The following is a 12,577-nucleotide window of genomic DNA, read 5'->3' as shown; positions in this document are numbered from 1 at the left end:
ACATGAGCTGGTAGCCTCTGCTGGTATTACATGAGCTGGTAGCCTCTACTGGCTGCTGGAAGTACATGATATTACATGAGCTGGTAGCCTCTGCTGGTATTACATGGGCTGGTAGCCTCTGCTGGTATTACATGAGCTGGTAGCCTCTGCTGGCTGCTGGAAGTACATGGTATTACATGAGCTGGTAGCCTCTGCTGGTATTACATGAGCTGGTAGCCTCTGCTGATATTACATGAGCTGGTAGCCTCTGCTGGCTGCTGGAAGTACATGATATTACATGAGCTGGTAGCCTCTGCTGGCTGCTGGAAGTACATGATATTACATGAGCTGGTAGCCTCTGCTGGTATTACATGAGCGGGTAGCCTCTGCTGGTATTACATGAGCTGGTAGCCTCTGCTGGCTGCTGGAAGTACATGATATTACATGAGCTGGTAGCCTCTGCTGGTATAACATGAGCTGGTAGCCTCTGCTGGCTGCTGGAAGTACATGATATTACATGAGCTGGTAGCCTCTGCTGGCTGCTGGAAGTACATGATATTACATGAGCTGGTAGCCTCTGCTGGTATTACATGAGCTGGTAGCCTCTGCTGGTATTACATGAGCTGGTAGCCTCTTCTGGTATTACATGAGCTGGTAGCCTCTGCTGGTATTACATGAGCTGGTAGCCTCTGCTGGCTGCTGGAAGTACATGATATTACATGAGCTGGTAGCCTCTGCTGGCTGCTGGAAGTACATGATATTACATGAGCTGGTAGCCTCTGCTTGTATTACATGAGCCGGTAGCCTCTGCTGGCTGCTGGAAGTACATGATATTACATGAGCTGGTAGCCTCTGATGGTATTACATGAGCTGGTAGCCTCTGCTGGTATTACATGAGCTGGTAGCCTCTGCTGGCTGCTGGAAGTACATGATATTACATGAGCTGGTAGCCTCTGCTGGTATTACATGAGCTGGTAGCCTCTGCTGGCTGCTGGAAGTACATGATATTACATGAGCTGGTAGCCTCTGCTGGCTGCTGGAAATACATGATATTACATGAGCTGGTAGCCTCTGCTGGTATTACATGAGCTGGGAGCCTCTGCTGGCTGCTGGAAGTACATGATATTACATGAGCTGGCAGCCTCTGCTGGCTGCTGGAAGTACATGATATTACATGAGCTGGTAGCCTCTGCTGGCTGCTGGAAGTACATGATATTACATGAGCTGGTAGCCTCTGCTGGTATTACATGAGCTGGTAGCCTCTGCTGGTATTACATGAGCTGGTAGCCTCTGCTGGTATTACATGAGCTGGTAGCCTCTTCTGGTATTACATGAGCTGGTAGCCTCTGCTGGTATTACATGAGCTGGTAGCCTCTGCTGGCTGCTGGAAGTACATGATATTACATGAGCTGGTAGCCTCTGCAGGCTGCTGGAAGTACATGATATTACATGAGCTGGTAGCCTCTGCTGGTATTACATGAGCTGGTAGCCTCTGCTGGCTGCTGGAAGTACATGATATTACATGAGCTGGTAGCCTCTGCTGGCTGCTGGAAGTACATGATATTACATGAGATGGTAGCCTCTGCTGGCTGCTGGAAGTACATAATATTACATGAGCTGGTAGCCTCTGCTGGTATTACATGAGCTGGTAGCCTCTGCTGGCTGCTGGAAGTACATGATATTACATGAGCTGGTAGCCTCTGCTGGCTGCTGGAAGTACATGATATTACATGAGCTGGTAGCCTCTGCTGGTATTACATGAGCTGGTAGCCTCTGCTGGCTGCTGGAAGTACATGATATTACATGAGCTGGTAGCCTCTGCTGGCTGCTGGAAGTACATGATATTACATGAGCTGGTAGCCTCTGCTGGTATTACATGAGCTGGTAGCCTCTGCTGGCTGCTGGAAGTACATGATATTACATGAGCTGGCAGCCTCTGCTGGCTGCTGGAAGAACATGAATTTACGTGAGCTGGTAGCCTCTGCTGGTATTACATGAGCTGGTAGCCTCTGCTGGTATTACATGAGCTGGTAGCCTCTGCTGGCTGCTGGAAGTACATGATATTACATGAGCTGGTAGCCTCTGCTGGCTGCTGGAAGTACATGATATTACATGAGCTGGTAGCCTCTGCTGGTATTACATGAGCTGGTAGCCTCTGCTGGCTGCTGGAAGTACATGATATTACATGAGCTGGTAGCCTCTGCTGGTATTACATGAGCTGGTAGCCTCTGCTGGTATTACATGAGCTGGTAGCCTCTGCTGGCTACTGGAAGTACATGATATTACATGAGCTGGTAGCCTCTGCTGGCTGCTGGAAGTACATGATATTACATGAGCTGGTAGCCTCTGCTGGCTGCTGGAAGTACATGATATTACATGAGCTCGCAGCCTCTGCTGGCTGCTGGAAGTACATGCTATTACATGAGCTGGTAGCCTCTGCTGGTATTACATGAGCTGGTAGCCTCTGCTGGCTGCTGGAAGTACATGATATTACATGAACTGGTAGCCTCTGCTGGCTGCTGGAAGTACATGATATTACATGAGCTGGTAGCCTCTGCTGGCTGCTGGAAGTACATGATATTACATGAGCTGGCAGCCTCTGCTGGCTGCTGGAAGTACATGATATTACATGAGCTGGTAGCCTCTGCTGGCTGCTGGAAGTACATGATATTATATGAGCTGGTAGCCTCTGCTGGTATTACATGAGCTGGTAGCCTCTGCTGGTATTACATGAGTTGGTAGCCTCTGCTGGCTGCTGGAAGTACATGATATTACATGAGCTGGCAGCCTCTGCTGGCTGCTGGAAGTACATGATATTACATGAGCTGGTAGCCTCTGCTGGCTGCTGGATGTACATGATATGAGCTGGCAGCCTCTGTTGGCTGCTGGAAGTACATGATATTACATGAGCTGGTAGCCTCTGCTGGCTGCTGGAAGTACATGATATTACATGTGCTGGTAGCCTCTGCTGGTATTACATGAGCTGGTAGCCTCTGATGGTATTACATGAGCTGGTAGCCTCTGCTGGCTGCTGGAAGTACATGATATTACATGAGCTGGTAGCCTCTGCTGGCTGCTGGAAGTACGTGATACTACATGACCTGGTAGCCTCTGCTGGCTGCTGGAAGTACATGATATTACATAAGCTGGTAGCCTATGCTGGTATTACATGAGCTGGTAGCCTCTGCTGGTATTACATGAGCTGGTAGCCTCTGCTGGCTGCTGGAAGTACATGATATTACATGGGCTGGTAGCCTCTGCTGGTATTACATGAGCTAGTAGCCTCTGCTGGTATTACATGAGCTGGTAGCCTCTGCTGGCTGCTGGAAGTACATGATATTACATGAGCTGGTAGCCTCTGCTGGTATTACATGAGCTGGTAGCCTCTGCTGGCTGCTGGAAGTACATGACATTACATGAGCTGGTAGCCTCTGCTGGTATTACATGAGCTAGTAGCCTCTGCTGGTATTACATGAGCTGGTAGCCTCTGCTGGCTGCTGGAAGTACATGATATTACATGAGCTGGTAGCCTCAGCTGGTATTACATGAGCTGGTAGCCTCTGCTGGTATTACATGAGCTGGTAGCCTCTGCTGGCTGCTGGAAGTACATGATATTACATGAGCTGGTAGCCTCTGCTGGCTGCTGGAAGTACATGATATTACATGAGCTGGTAGCCTCTGCTGGTATTACATGAGCTGGTAGCCTCTGCTGGTATTACATGAGCTGGTAGCCTCTGCTGGCTGCTGGAAGTACATGATATTACATGAGCTGGTAGCCTCTGCTGGCTGCTGGAAGTACATGATATTACATGAGCTGGTAGCCTCTGCTGGTATTACATGAGCTGGTAGCCTCTGCTGGTATTGCATGAGCTGGTAGCCTCTGCTGGCTGCTGGAAGTACATGATATTACTTGAGCTGGTAGCCTCTGCTGGTATTACATGAACTGGTAGCCTCTGCTGGTATTACATGAGCTGGTAGCCTCTGCTGGTATTACATGAGCTGGTAGCCTCTGCTGGCTGCTGGAAGTACATGATATTACATGAGCTGGTAGCCTCTGCTGGCTGCTGGAAGTACATGATATTACATGAGCTGGTAGCCTCTGCTGGCTGCTGGAAGTACATGATATTACATGAGCTGCTAGCCTCTGCTGGCTGCTGGAAGTACATGATATTACATGAGCTGGTAGCCTCTGCTGGCTGCTGGAAGTACATGATATTACATGAGCTGGTAGCCTCTGCTGGCTGCTGGAAGTACATGATATTACATGAGCTGGTAGCCTCTGCTGGCTGCTGGAAGTACATGATATTACATGAGCTGGTAGCCTCTGCTGGTATTACATGAGCTGGTAGCCTCTGCTGGTATTACATGAGATGGTAGCCTCTGCTGGTTGCTGGAAGTACATGATATTACATGAGCTGGTAGCCTCTGCTGGCTGCTCGAAGTACATGATATTACATGAGCTGGTAGCCTCTGCCGGTATTACATGAGCTGGTAGCCTCTGCTGGTATTACATGAGCTGGTAGCCTCTGCTGGCTGCTGGAAGTACATGATATTACATGAGCTGGTAGCCTCTGCTGGTATTACATGAGCTGGTAGCCTCTGCTGGCTGCTGGAAGTACATGATATTACATGAGCTGGTAGCCTGTGCTGGTATTACATGAGCTGGTAGCCTCTGCTGGTATTACATGAGCTGGTAGCCTCTGCTGGCTGCTGGAAGTACATGATATTACATGAGCTGGTAGCCTCTGCTGGTATTACATGAGCTGGTAGCCTCTGCTGGTATTACATGAGCTGGTAGCCTCTGCTGGCTGCTGGAAGTACATGATATTACATGAGCTGTTAGCCTTTGCTGGCTGCTGGTATTACATGATATTACATGAGCTGTTAGCCTTTGCTGGCTGCTGGTATTACATGAGCTGTTAGCCTCTGCTGGCTACTGGTATTACATGGGCTGTTAGCCTCTTCTGGTATTACATGAGCTGTTAGCCTCTGCTGGTATTACATGAGCTGGTAGCCTCTGCTGGCTGCTGGAAGTACATGATATTACATGAGCTGGTAGCCTCTGCTGGTATTACATGAGCTGGTAGCCTCTGCTGGCTGCTGGAAGTACATGATATTACATGAGCTGGTAGCCTCTGCTGGTATTACATGAGCTGGTAGCCTCTGCTGGCTGTTGGAAGTACATGATATTACATGAGCTGGTAGCCTCTGCTGGTATTACAAGAGCTGGTAGCCTCTGCTGGTATTACATGAGCTGGTAGCCTCTGCTGGCTGCTGGAAGTACATGATATTACATGAGCTGGTAGCCTCTGCTGGTATTACATGAGCTGGTAGCCTCTGCTGGCTGCTGGAAGTACATGGTATTACATGAGCTGGTAGCCTCTGCTGGTATTACATGAGCTGGTAGCCTCTGCTGATATTACATGAGCTGGTAGCCTCTGCTGGCTGCTGGAAGTACATGATATTACATGAGCTGTTAGCCTCTGCTGTCTGCTGGTATTACATGATATTACATGAGCTGTTAGCCTCTGCTGGTATTACATGAGCTGGTAGCCTCTGCTGGCTGCTGGTATTACATGATATTACATGAGCTGTTAGCCTTTGCTGGCTGCTGGTATTACATGATATTACATGAGCTGTTAGCCTTTGCTGGCTGCTGGTATTACATGAGCTGTTAGCCTCTGCTGGCTACTGGTATTACATGAGCTGTTAGCCTCTGCTGGTATTACATGAGCTGGTAGCCTCTGCTGGCTGCGGGTATTACATGAGCTGGTAGCCTCTGGTGGCTGCTGGTATTACATGAGCTGGTAGCCTCTGCTGGCTGGTTAATTACTTTTCACCTTTTACATCAGCAGATGAGGCATGAAGCCTACAACATGCCGAGCCTTCGGCAGATGAGGCATGAAGCCTACAGCATGCAGAGCCTTCGGCAGATGTGGCATGAAGGCTGCGGCATACAGAGCCTTCGGCAGATAAGGCATGAAGCCTACAGCCTGCACAGCCCTCAGCAGATGAGGCATGACGCCTGCACCATGCACAGCCTTTGGCAGATGTGGCATGAAGCCTACAGAATGCACAGCCTTCAGCAGATGTGGCATGAACCCTGTGGCATGCACAGCCTTCAGCAGATGAGGCATGAACCTTGTGGCATGCACAGCCTTCAGCAGATGAGGCATGAACCTTGCGGCATGCACAGCCTTCAGCAGATGAGGCATGAACCTTGCGGCATGCAGAGCCTTTGGCAGATGTGGGATGAAGCCTACAGTATGCACAGCCTTCAGCAGATGAGGCATGAAGACTGCAGCATGCACAGCCCTCAGCAGATGAGGCATGATCCTTGCGGCATGCACAGCCTTCAGCAGATGTGGCATGAAGCCTACAGTATGCAGAGCCTTTGGCAGATGTGGCATGAAGCCTACAGTATGCACAGCCTTCAGCAGATGAGGCATGAAGTCTGCAGCATGCACAGCCTTCAGCAGATGAGGCATGATCCTTGCGGCATGCACAGCCTTCAGCAGATGTGGCATGAAGCCTACAGTATGCAGAGCCTTTGGCAGATGTGGCATGAAGCTTACTGTATGCACAGCCTTCAGCAGATGTGACATGAAGACTGCAGTATGCACAGCCTTTGGCAGATGTGGCATGAAGCCTACTGTATGCACAGCCTTCAGCAGATGTGGCATGAAGACTGCAGTATGCACAGCCTTCAAAAGAGGCCAGACAAGGCTTATGCTCTGTGTACCATCTGTCCTGCCATTTTCAATATTGTTAAAACACTCCTTTAAACCCCAATTACCCAGAGCCATAAACTGGGTCCAATAGAATGTCTGGACTGGCCTTCCGCTTTATCTATGGGCCACGCGTCACCTATAGATTACATACATTCACAAAGAAGACATGGGGGCCGTTGGGGGAAATACTAGAACCACATGCAATGCAAGTGAAAGGTACAACTTGAACAGGTATTTTCCCAGCAAATGGACAGGGATCCCTGGAGAGTAGCAGCAAGGGTTTGGCTAAAGAAGCATGCTACCGTCAAAATGACTACATTTCCCATAGGTTTAGTTTAGTTTAGTTTACTTTCTTTATTTGTACCGCGCGCCAAACCCTGAGGAAACCAGGCGCCATAGACTTAGAGCAATTTACAACAAGTTACACAAATACATAGAAGATAATGACAGTTTGTGCATGTGACCGGGTTACCTGGTGGTCAGAAAGGAAAATAAACATAAGATGATACAGTGATGAGGCAGTGGGTGGGTACTTGTTGGCCAACCAGGACTTGGTTAACGCTCTGAAGGTCCAAAAAGAGGGTTCTGCTCTAAGTTTCACTGCTATAGTGTTCCATAGTTTGGCGGCTAGGACCGGGAAGCTGGAGCCGGCTGCTTTTTTTAGGGAGAATTTGGGGATGGATAGGCAATGGGAGTACAGCGTTCTTCTGGGTCTGGTTGAGATGTGTTTGCTAAATTTATCTGCCAAGTATTTTGGGGCGCCATTAGAAAGGCACTTGTGGGCGATGACAAGAGATCTGAGTGTGATTCGGTCACATGCACTCAGGTTGAAGTAGTTTGCAGGGGTTAAGATGTTGTGGATGAGAGGGCGAAGGCTGGGTAGCGTGATGTTGCGGTCATTCCTGGAGAGGGTTTGCAGGAGGCTCGCCTGTGTGGGGTTTGACTGTAGCTTCCCTTGGATGGAGGAGGAGATGACATGGTGCTCTGTAAAACGACAACACAGAGACGTGGGGCCATTTAATGACATGATGACCAGGCTCCTAGGAACAAATTCTGCGCAATCCTTCAACAAAAGATCAAACACGTCCACTTGTTAAACCCTTCCTGTAATCCCAAGGTCACTCCAACTTAGTACTTTGAGCAAATAGGTACTGAGTCACCACACAATAACCATCACTACAAAAAAACATTCACAATTTTAATATAAATCACAAATACTCATATGATCTAAAAGGTGTAAAATTGCAAACATTCCTAAAAACCTTTTACAACATTTTTCATAAAATTCAATTACAATACCATGAAAAAACCTGTGTTGTGCTCTACCCTGTAACACCCTGCCTATACAAAACTAGATGATGTACAGTACCTTAATGGACATCACTATACCTAAAGAAACACAATGGTCAGTAGCTCACGGGTTCCTTTTTGTTTAAGATACCTCATGTACAACATACCATCTTCTGAGTACGTTTCTTCCCCATTCAATGCTACCCTGGGGTTAATTTCAACTCAATTTACTATTTTTTAATGTATTGTCACTAACTCACAATACTCTTAACAGACATGGTGGTCTGACCAGGCAATTGCTTCGATCTAAAGGATGGAGGTGGTGCAGTTGTGGTCTGCCAGCCAGTCCAAAGTTCTGCCTTTGTTATGTGTTGGGGCCGTAACCCGTAACCCTGTGGTTGACCCCTAATTGGGAGATGGTATTTTCTATAGATAGCGCATTAGTGTAGTTGGGATCGCTGAGGCCTAGGTTTAAGTCCCCAAGTAGGATGATTTGAGATCCTGTTTTAGTGTTATTGGTGAGGAGGTCAGATATTTCTTCCTCAAAAGAGGAAATGTGGCCTGGAGGTCTATAGATGAGGTGCATAAGGATAGTTTGTGTTGCGGTGAGTTGGAACCTAACTGAGAGGAGTTCCGCAGACCGGAAACTGGATAGTGGGGTTGCTCTAAAGTCTAAGGATGTTTTGGCTTTAAAGGCCACTCTGCATCCTTTTCCGGAGTCCCTGTCTTTCCTTAATATTGACTTTCCCTCTGGGATGGCAAGGGATAGTGCTGGGACTGCTGCTTGATGCAACCAAGTTTCTGTGATAGCCAAGAAGTGGAGGTTGTTAGTGGAGATAAGGTCTGCAATGTTGAGCGCGTGGACGACTAGGGACCGGGCATTGATGAGAGCACCTCCGATCAGAATAGGTTTGTCAGTAGGTGGGGTCTCCAAGTTGTGCTTTGGGGTGGTAAGTGGATAGCTGGGATTGCTGTGGCAGTGGTTTTTTGTTGTTGGGTGACCTATGTAGCGGGAGACGAGAGCCAAGTCTTAGGTTTCTGTCCTTCACAGGGCAAGGGTTCCATGGTGTAGGTGGTGCCGCGAATCGGTGGATCCAATCTAGTGGGCTGAGTGGCTGGTTGAGCAGAGAAGCCTGAATAGGTTAAAGGTGATGATGGGAGAAGGGAACTTTTGGGTAGGTGGTATAGTGGTGAGTCAGGGTTGACTAGGAGTAGTATTGTGGCTATAGTTAGTATTGGTCTGCAGGAGGTTGCCATGTACGCGGAGGGTGAGTGATGGAAGCAGTTCCCTTGAATATTGAGGTTGTGTGTGAGGTGAGAGGCACAGGGGCAGTTGCTAGGAGTACAGTAGGCTCCAGGCGTATTCAGGAGAAACTGAGGGGCAGTAGGTTAGTCCCTGAGACCATAATCAACAGTGTGGGGTAGGCTAGTCCAGTAATGCACAGTCGGGTGTAGTAAGCTAAATCAATAGGGCACATTCAATAAGGCACAATCAAATGGTGCAGTAGGCTAGTTCAATAAGGCACATTCAATAGGGTGCATAAGGTGCAGTAGGCTAGGTCAATAGGGCACATTCAATGAGGCACAATCAAAGGGTGCAGTAGGCTAGTTCAATAAGGCACATTCAATAGGGTGCATAAGGTGCAGTAGGCTAGGTCAATAGGGCACATTCAATGAGGCACAATCAAAGGGTGCAGTAGGCTAGTTCAATAAGGCACATTCAACAGGGTACATAAGGTGCAGTAGGCTAGGTCAATAGGGTAAGTAGGCTAGGCCACCCACTCAAGGAAGCAGGAACATCTACAACCCAACTCCCGTGAGTTTACAAACATTTACAGGAGCAACATCTCGTTGGCCCTCTTGATATTGATATTGATATTTTATTTCTATCGCGCTCCTACACCAACGTTTCAGAGTATGACGAGGCATGGGAGGGGAAAGGGGAGAACGAAACAACGATCTTACTAGGCCCAGGTACATTGAGAACGCGCAAGTGCAATGGGAGAGGGGAAAAGTGCATGGATGGGGGAGAAGTGGAAAGTGCGAAGTGGTAGAAAACCATATATTGGGCCAAGCCCAAAGGAGGCTTCACATTGAATTCAGATCATTTGCGAGAGAGTAACAATTTACCTTTCACTCTAGATTCTCCAGGTAGATTACAGGTCCATAGAAAAGCCCACCAAATTCTACAGAGGTAAGCCATAGAAAACAAGTAAGGTTAGAGGGCCAATCCTTAAAGCATGCCACCAAACTCAGCATCGATGCTGGACCAATCCTCAGCTTAAAATGCGTGGGTACCTTCACTGTTGTGCAATGATTATTAGTAATGCACATTGCGCAACCCATTTTACAGTCAGAATGGACAAACTCTAATTATTAGCGTCAATTCAATGTACTTTGTGCATGAATCGCTGTACTGACGTAAAGCTTGGATCATTGAATGAACCATATAAGAACGCCCAAGCTCAACATAGCTTGTAACATCTTTGACCTCCGATGCTGCACCTTTGCTGCTCCACCTTGCGTGGTCTCCTGAGAGTGAAAGAACGTCCCTGTACTTAGCAAATCCCCCGCATTTCAGCATAAGATCCTTTCACGACATCACAGGATCAGGGAATCTGAAGAACATTTTGATTGGTTATTTCTTGCTACCCTAATGCTCCACCAATGTGATTGTAAATATGCTCAGTGTAGTCGAGACAACAGCTTTCATGAGACAACCGATTTATTGTATATAGTATTACTTATATTGTATATTTCTGTAACCCATGCCTCATCGGCGTGCATTGTTTATTTTTATGCGTCCAGCACTGTAACCACGGCTGGACTTCATTCCTTGTATGTAACCAAGCTTTGCATTCCTCTTGTTGCCTCTGCGCCTTGCTACCCCTCTAGGGGTTAGGTGCGCAACATAAATAAATACTAAATACTTATAACACGCTTTATATCAAGAGGTTTCTAAGAGCGGAGCCAGGGATCGAACCTGTGCTGCACCATGTCATTTTGCTTCCAAAGCGAGCGCGTTGTCCCTGAGACCATTATAGAATATAGTAGAAAAGGCTTCAATAGTACAAGGACAGATCTGCCTTCTCGTTACCGGGTCCAAGCAAAAGCAGGGAATTTGCTGTTTCCTTGGCCATTGCTGGTCGCCTCGCGACCGTGTATGAGCTATTCTCCAGGAAGAGGCGTCCCTACCGTCCCCGGCTTCACTGACTACCTTGGGCGATCAGGTCCAACACAAGGTAAGATGTTACACAGAACAGGGTAACTCCAACAACCCGTTCACTGGACGGCTAAAAGGTAGAAAGAGAAGAAAGACACAAATGATAGGAAATGACGCCATTTGCAGGAGGGTACTTGCTGCTTAATACCTGTCATTTATAGCAAGATAAGGATATTGTTCCGCATTAAGGGCCGGCCCCAGTTCGTCCTCAACATAATTGTCAATATCTTAGTCATCCCTGATGCAAGGACGATGTGATATCATGAAAGCCGTAGACCTATTTGTGGGTGAGAAGCATTTGAGCAGCATTCATGCCTTGCCATTTACTCCCAGAGCAGGTGAAGCAGCTACTCTACTTAGTCCTGACTTGCAAGTGTCATGCTAAACTTGAAATCATAAGTTCAATGCATTCTTCAAAGCAAACATGGCCCTCTTTGCGAAATGGAGAAATACCACAGACAGACCCATATGCAACCTTGGGGTGTGGTTGTTTCTGCAGGAGGGAGCAACATTTCTGTATATTAAATCACATGTTATGTTTGTTTTCTGTGTCGAGGACTGTTGCAAACTCTCCATACTGCCATAATTGTTTCTTCAATTCTTCTTGAACCATGTCCACTTTGACAGGCACCACACTCGTCAGAGGGAGAAAGGGGAAAAAGAGAGAAAGAGAGAAAAAGAGACATAAGGAGGAGGGGAAAAGAAAAGATAGGTCAAGCAACATAGATTGGGATCGAGAGAGAGGCTGACAGAGACTGTACCTGAGAAACTGACTAGGGCAATGGAGAAGCACAAGCACGAAGTAGTGGCACTTGGATAAACAACTATGATGAAGGACTAGGGAAAATGCATAGCACTAGGACTAAGGATCAGGACTAGGAGTAAGGACTAGGACTAAGGGCAAGGGCGAGGACCACAGAGAAGGACTAGGATGAAAAGAGACTTTAAAAAGGACTGGGACAAGAGGGGAAATACTAAGGTGGAGAAGGACTAGGATGAAAAGATTTACCAAGAAAGCAGAGGAGGAGTAATGCGATGAAGGAGAGGGAGAAGAACTGGTAAAAACAATAAGGAGAAAGTCTGCGATGAAGATGTACTAAAAAGTCAGAGAAGGACTGTGTGAGGGAGACAGAGAAGGAATGGGATGAAGGACAAGGACAAGGAAGAAGAAGGGAAGGTGAAAGAGAAGCACAGTGATGAAGGAGAAGTAGACCTGGGATCAAGGAGATGGAATAATGAATGGCACTAGGACTAAGCACTAAGGCTATGAGGAATGGGAAGGACTGAGATGAAGAAGTGCTGAAAAAAAGGATTATGACAAAAGAGAAAGAGAAAGAATGGGTTGAAGGAGAAG

Source organism: Ambystoma mexicanum, chromosome 6p, assembly GCF_040938575.1.
Source record: "Ambystoma mexicanum isolate Mex_15411 chromosome 6p, UKY_AmexF1_1, whole genome shotgun sequence".
In the NCBI taxonomy this organism is placed as follows: domain Eukaryota; kingdom Metazoa; phylum Chordata; class Amphibia; order Caudata; family Ambystomatidae; genus Ambystoma; species Ambystoma mexicanum.
The sequence above is the reverse complement of the archived record's forward strand: the minus strand, read 5'-3'. Positions refer to the sequence as shown.